This window comes from Bactrocera latifrons, unplaced genomic scaffold (genome assembly GCF_001853355.1).
Source record: "Bactrocera latifrons isolate USDA-ARS-PBARC rearing strain unplaced genomic scaffold, ASM185335v1 scaffold_73, whole genome shotgun sequence".
Classification (NCBI taxonomy): domain Eukaryota; kingdom Metazoa; phylum Arthropoda; class Insecta; order Diptera; family Tephritidae; genus Bactrocera; species Bactrocera latifrons.
This window is the reverse complement of record NW_017537412.1, coordinates 474805-482087: the sequence shown is the minus strand read 5'-3', so window position 1 is coordinate 482087 and position 7283 is coordinate 474805.

Sequence of the window (7283 nt, the reverse complement as noted above, 5' to 3'; positions counted from 1 at the left end):
TTTTTTTTTAATTTTTCAAATCAAACTAATGATACGGAGTTAAAACTAAACTCGTTAGCTTTCAATTATGATAACGAGGAGAAAAAGTAACAGCGTTTTCAAAACGAAAAAAAAAATAATGGAGAAAATAATTAAAGAGCTTTTCTTAATTTTAAATCATTAACTATTTAACCAAAACAACACGAATATAAATTTCCCAAAAAAACTGAAATCTTCTGCACGCAAACAAGTACTCATATGTATAAAAACCAAAACGTGTTGACAGAGAAAAAACTTAAAAACAATTACAGCCTCAAATATTTATATTATTTTATTTAAAATTTTTGTTTTTGGCCAAAAAGAGAGCTTCGCTTTCGCCTGCTCAATGAGCTTTAGCGCCCACAAACTACAATTGCAGATATTAGTTTTTTAAATAATGTAAATCCCTTAAGAAATAAACTGCCGTTAATAGATAAATTACTAGGGTATCAAAGTAAAATATAGCAAAATACAAAAGCAAACAAGCAAAAAACAAAAACTAATTATATATATATGTATATAAAAATGAAAAAACAAAGCCATTAATACATATGCATACTTACTCTTACTTAAAACCGCAAAGCAAATTCTAAACACACACAAACTTTAAACAGCATAAATAAATATATAAAATACTACAAATTATTCTATACACTAACAAACAGAGCTATAATAACAAGCAAGACAAACAAAACGCTGATCTAGTAGGCAGATTTTAATAAACAGTGAAAATATCGAACAAACTCAAAAGAAGTAAAAAATATTGCAGGTAAGCATCTGGCTTTTCAAAGCAACAACAATCACCCACCCGCTACATACACTGATACCACCCGAAATCCTGAAACAAACGAAAATACAAATTTAACAGAACTTTCTTTAGAACTAGCAAAATTAACGCTGAAGCTCGAAACGCATTTTCAGACAGTTATTTTAGGTAGAATTTTAGCTGAGTGTGAGCAATGTTAGTGTGACTTGCCATAAGTGACTTTAAGTTAAATTGAGGTTATGAAATTTGTTTAGATACTTATAAAGGTTAAAAATTGGAGTATAAGTAACAGTTTTTGTTCACTATTTTATTGGATCTTGAGTTCAAATCATATCCATAAATTAAGCAATACAGCGCTTGCTGATCTTATTGTATCTTGAGTTCAATATAAAATCCCTTAGATGACATGGTTTGTCTTTCAATTGAACTGAACTGTCCAGTTCTCAAATTATACTCAAAAGCCGATGGAAAGTATTTTTAAAAAATGAAAGAAATCGCGTGATTCGAGAAGTCATAATAGACTCAACTCTCTTCGTGCAAAAGATATAAAGATATTCCTCTGAGATTAAGGAATAATACTCTAAGCCCACTTCTCTCATTAGGTAATATTCAATGACTACAAAACCACTGGTTCTAGTGGTCACCTCTGACTGTAACTCAAGTGGGAAAAGTTTTCTATATACATATCGTAACCCATTTTCATTCGAAGATCGGGGAGTCTCGCCTAAAGTAAAAACATAGCGGGCATAGAATTAGATTTAAGGGGCAAACTTAATATGGCAACTTAAAAAACAGCGATTGCAAACATAAAAGTGCTGTGTCAATTTTTTTTATTTTGACCTTAAGAGTATATTTTGACTTAAAAAAAGGTTCTCCACTTCTCCAGTGATACCGGTCTTCTCTATGATAGGAACCTGAAAAAATTCGTAACAAAAGATATTGGCCAAACCAAAATTTGCAAAATGGTCAAGAGCTAGAAGGTCATTGTATGGAGAAATATATACAAAACAAAAAAACAATTACATTGAATAGTAAACTAATGGAACTGAGCAGCGGCAATTCAAAAACTATTGGAGATTAAAATTTCGGCCTCTCACTTTTAAGGGTGGAGGCTGCCAAAATGTGAAAAAATCGCTTTTTTCTATTTCACAACCCTTAAATAGCTGTTTGGAAAATTCTTGCTGTTTTGACAGTCTAAAATAAGATTTTGTTATTGATGAAAGTAGTTCTGTCAGCACCCTTTATGTAACCTAAACAGGGTATATTGAGTTTGCCACGATGTTTGTAACCACCAAAATGAAGCCTCAGAGGCCCTAAATGATCTGATTGGTGGGCAAAGTCCATTTAGCCATGTCCATCTGTCTGTCAGTCTGAATATAACGTGAACTTTTCCTTCAGTTTTCGAGATATCGATCTGGAATTTCTCACCCGTTTTTTTCTCACCCAGAAGCTGATCCGATTAAAGTTCTTGTAAAATATCTTTATTATGTGAGAAGCGTGTTATACCTTCATTGTAACCGAAATCAGCGGGTTTCTTGTTGAACTCTGGTAAAATCTCGTTTATACTACAAACGGTATAACCGCAATGTAACTGGATTTCTTGCTGAATTCTAAAGTAGTAAAATCTCGTTTGTGTTTTACTGATGTATTAAGATATTTGATTTCGAAATTTTAGCAAATATTCTTCTTTATTGGCGTAGTCATATCTTACGAGTTTATTTTTCTCAACTTTTACAATAAATTATCTCCCAACCTATGGGGTCAATAAGTCCACTACGTTGCTTACATAAGAAAAAATTATATATACTACAATGTTTACAGTTACTATTTTATTTTACCGTTATTGTTTTTTGAAAATAATTTAGAAAACAATAACCATTTTACTCTCTTTAACCCCACGATGCAAAATCAATGATAAAAGTACAAAATGGAAAAAGTGTAAAATGTACACGCGTCAGTATCCCAAACGAGCGAACATACAAACAAACCAACTGAAAATAAATGTATAAACAATTAAAAAATATATGAATAGAGTTAAATAACAAAACAAACGAACCGTTAACCGCTCTTATGATCACCTACAAACACACACACAAACACATATAAATAAATAAACACATACACACAAAGTGAAAGCTACAAAAAAGTTAAACAATGACAACAACAAAAATGCATTCTAACTGCGCGACTACAAAGCGGCAAATTTAACTGTATATTGTGTGCTTTCCTATTAGCAAATTAATTTTTCGAAAATGCGCGTCAAATATTTAACCAAAAACATAACGCTAACGCCTTGCAAGCTACACGCCACAAAAAACTGCAATATTTTTGCTTGCGCATTTGCCGCTCACTTAGTTTTTTTTTATTTATGTACAAACATACATACAAATTTCTGTATAATTTTTTGCAGCCGATTTTTCGTCACAATTTGTCACATCAAATCCCCCGCAGCAGCAACAACCAAATTATATGCAAGCATAAACACATACACACACACACACAAAAATGATGACTGAAAATATGCAATTTTTTTAAGTTGCACTATTTGTAAATTAAATATCAAAATGTTATTGTGTACATAGGAGAAAAAATAGCTAAAAGAAAATAAGAAATAATTACATAAAAAAAATACAAAAACAAAAAACTACCAAAGATATGTATTAAAAGATTAACTAAACTAAGCTAAATATATGTAAATATTAAATTTAAAAAATAAAAAATAAACATAAAGACAAATTATTGATAAAAAATAATTACAAAAAAAAGGAACAAGAAAATAAATAAATTCAATAACTACAATAAAATAATTTCATGCAACTATGTATGTAAAAGTAAAATATAAATTCAACAGCTTTGAATACCGTCCACGCACTCATACGCATAGTACCACACACACACATACACCGACGACAAAAACCAAACTGACTATTTCGCTTAACTCGTGAGGCAAGTAAGCCTTTAGCACCTATAAAAGAAAAAATGAAGAATGTAGTGAAATTTTCCAGAACTTTTCACGCAAACACGCAGTAGCTTGCACAGCAGTTTCTTCTTTGTTTTAAGTACTTGATTTTTTTTTTATGAAAAGTTTGCACACACAAAAACTGAAATGACGCTTTGTAGTTCGCTGGTGTCGAAAATATATACGCGTGCTTTATTGAACGAGTGACGGTTGTTTAGTTACTGAGTAGAGTTGATTTCACAAAGTTCACGTGCACATGTGCATTTTTCTTAAAGTATGCAAAGCAAAAAATACTCTTTTTTATTACTGATTTTTTTTTTTCATTATACATACGACTGTGATCAAAATGTGAGGTGAATTTGTTTATAAAATGTATTCCACTTCAAAGTATTCACCGGTGATGCAATACACTTTTGTCAACGCTTTTTCCAGTCTTCGAAACAGTCGGTATAATATTTTTCCGGTATAGCTTTCAGGACCTTTGATTTGGCTTTTATTTCCTCCATAGGGTGGAAGCGGCGTCCCCGCATGGGAATTCTGTTTGCTGAATAGTTCCACGAAGCCAATATAGTTGTTGTTGTAGCGGCAGAAATCTGCCGAGTTGACATTCTTTGAAACAAACAGCCGGGAAAAAATCCGGGTCCGTTCCGGCTACATAAATCCGACTAAAAAAGTTGCGAAGCATCAATACAGTATAACATGGTGCATTTTAATCATTTTGGCATTAAAGGAAAACATCAAAATTTTTTCGGCTACGCCCAATGATATTCCAACACTAACTAAATTTTCAAGCAGCAAATCTTTGATTGTTTAGACGTTGCTCTGATCGATAGGTCTTGATGGCCGAACAGACCGCCTTTCATCTTCATTCTCGGCTCAATTTGAACTGGTTGTATCACGTTTCTTTTTGGTGCCAAAGGCCTTCCGCAACATTTCCACCGTGCTCACAAAATAATATTCGATCCGCAAACAAAAAGAAAGATCTTGTCTAAAGGAAATTTTGACCCGATTCAAACCATTTTTGATACCCAGAGATAATATTATAAGAAAAGGATTCTATCCAAATTTCAATTACATATCTCACACTTTGTTTTTGGTAAAAATTCAACTATGTATATACTCTGGGTCTTAGCTTGGCAACTATTATAGACAGTGCTATTTAAAAAAAAATGTACCTGTCATCACATTGAACGAAGTTTTAAATGACATTTTCAGCTTACTTTTTGATCACAGTAGTATACTAAGTAAATCTGCCCGAACCAATATGATAGATTCTTTATTGGAGTAAATCCCCGAAATTTAAAAAATATAGACTTTTTCCTAATCGGCAGACAGCGTCAAAACTCAGGCTGTGTAGTTGGTTAGAGAGACTTTTTACAAAATTCCATATCATGCGTAAAACAATTACTGGTAAAATTTTCAAATTATGAGTAATTCCACCAAGAACATCTTTTTTATAAGACGTCGGCTGTCTAAGTTATAGATCGTTCGTAGATCTACTTTTCTATCAATTATTATCTAACCTTTTATGACGCTAAAATCGTAATTCACATGCCTCAAACATGCATAAGCTTTTATGTTTCAACACTCTTGTTATGATATGTTACATCAAACAATGTACTTTTGCCTTAATAGCTCTCGCTATCAACGTACTACGGTCGTACCGTAAATCAACATTTGTGCTGATTTTTTGAAAGAGTAAAAGGGGTTTACCTTAAAGCTTTCGTTTATTTTCGTTCAGAAATGTGAAAGCTGTTTTAGAGCTTTTTCACATTTTAAGATACACAAGTTCAAGCATAAAACTTAGAAAGGTATTCTGAACCAGTTTCGTAGTTTCTAAAGAAATGTGCAATCATAAGTACATTTGAGATTCTTGGCAGTAAAACCAAAAAAAAAATGCAATTCTGGTTTACTTTATTTACTTTTGTACATCTTATTAAACAATATTTTTAATTGTTTACTCAAGCTCTACTATGCGGAAACCCAACTCGTTCAGTAATAGCCCTCACTTCAACTCTAACGACTTACTGTAAATACTTACAGCTTATATTGCGAAAAAAACAATGTTTAGAATTACAAATCAATGAAAGTAATAATAATCAGCTCTGAACAAAAACAAACACAAACACTTTGTACAAATGTAAAACAGTTTTATTAGAAATATTAGAATTGCGCAGAACAGGATAGGTATGGCTAGGCGCTTGAAACAGTTAAAAAGGCAAGCACGTGGTAGCTAGTGATTAGAAACACGGCATATTAGGCGTGCAGCTAGCTTTTAGTGCGTTTTCGAGTTGTTTGGATTTAATTTCAAGTAAGTAAGGCGACTACTATACAAATTCTGCATATCACAAAATTAGTTCAAACGCGTCTTAAAGTTTAAGCTGAGAAAATTGAAGTTAGAGCACAGAATTTTGGTAACAAAAATACTCAAAAATATTGATCAACCTGAACTGATGTAGTCATTTAGCAAAATTGACTTTATCTTCCTTAAGCGACACCTCTCCAACTAAGCTCCCTTCCCCACACCCTAACTGCATTCATTTGTTGTTCGATAGTATGTCTCTTGAGCGAGTTATGCAACAAACAAAGCTTAACTAAATGTTTAAATTTGGAATAAATGTGTTCAAAAAATATAATTATAAAAACATATAACAAAACTAACTAATTGAGTAAATAGCGAAATATTTAAAAAATTACAAAATAATAATTTAATGTAAAACAAAATAAGTTGCGATGTGAAGTTGAAAATTTTTCTTATGTGTACCAAAAACCAAAAAAACAACAAAAAATAATTTCAAACAAAAAAGTAATGGAAAATGTAACGAAATTTAATAGTGTGAACGTGTAAAAATTGTTAGATATGTATTGTAAATAGTTAAGAGGTAAACAAAAACAAATGTGAGTAATTAATTAAATTAAATTTAAACTAATTTACGCCATACAAATGTAATATATTGAATGCAAATAAGAAAGAATGAAGAATAAAAATTTATTTATGAAATGAAACAAACAAAACAAAAGTATATGAATTTCATTTAAAAATTAATAATAACTGAAAAAATAAAAACGTAAAAAATTGTAAAAAGTTAATTGAATTTAGTCTAGTTTAGTTGTTAGTGTAACGTACGTAATTAATTTAAGTTGTACTAGGTTCTTGGAATTGTGTAAATTTTTGTACATTCAATTAATGAATTAATTAATTTAGCTAGCTAGTGGTTTAGTGCAAGGTTAGCGTAAAAAATTTGAAAATTTTTCAATTAAATTTATGTAAAAATAATAGCTGATCCATTATTAGTTAATTAAATAGCTCATTTTTGTTTTGGTTCAACGATTATACGTATGTATGTATCACCAGCTGTTGATTATTATTTAATGTTTTTTACCTACGAAAAAAGTTGAAAATAGCATAGCGAAATAGTGATTGAAATAAATTGTGAGATATCACATATACATACATACTTTGAGTTTTTATTTCTCTTTTCTTTTTAAAGCTTTGAGTATTGAGATTTAAGTGGCGTTTTTTATTTTGTACTTGGACTT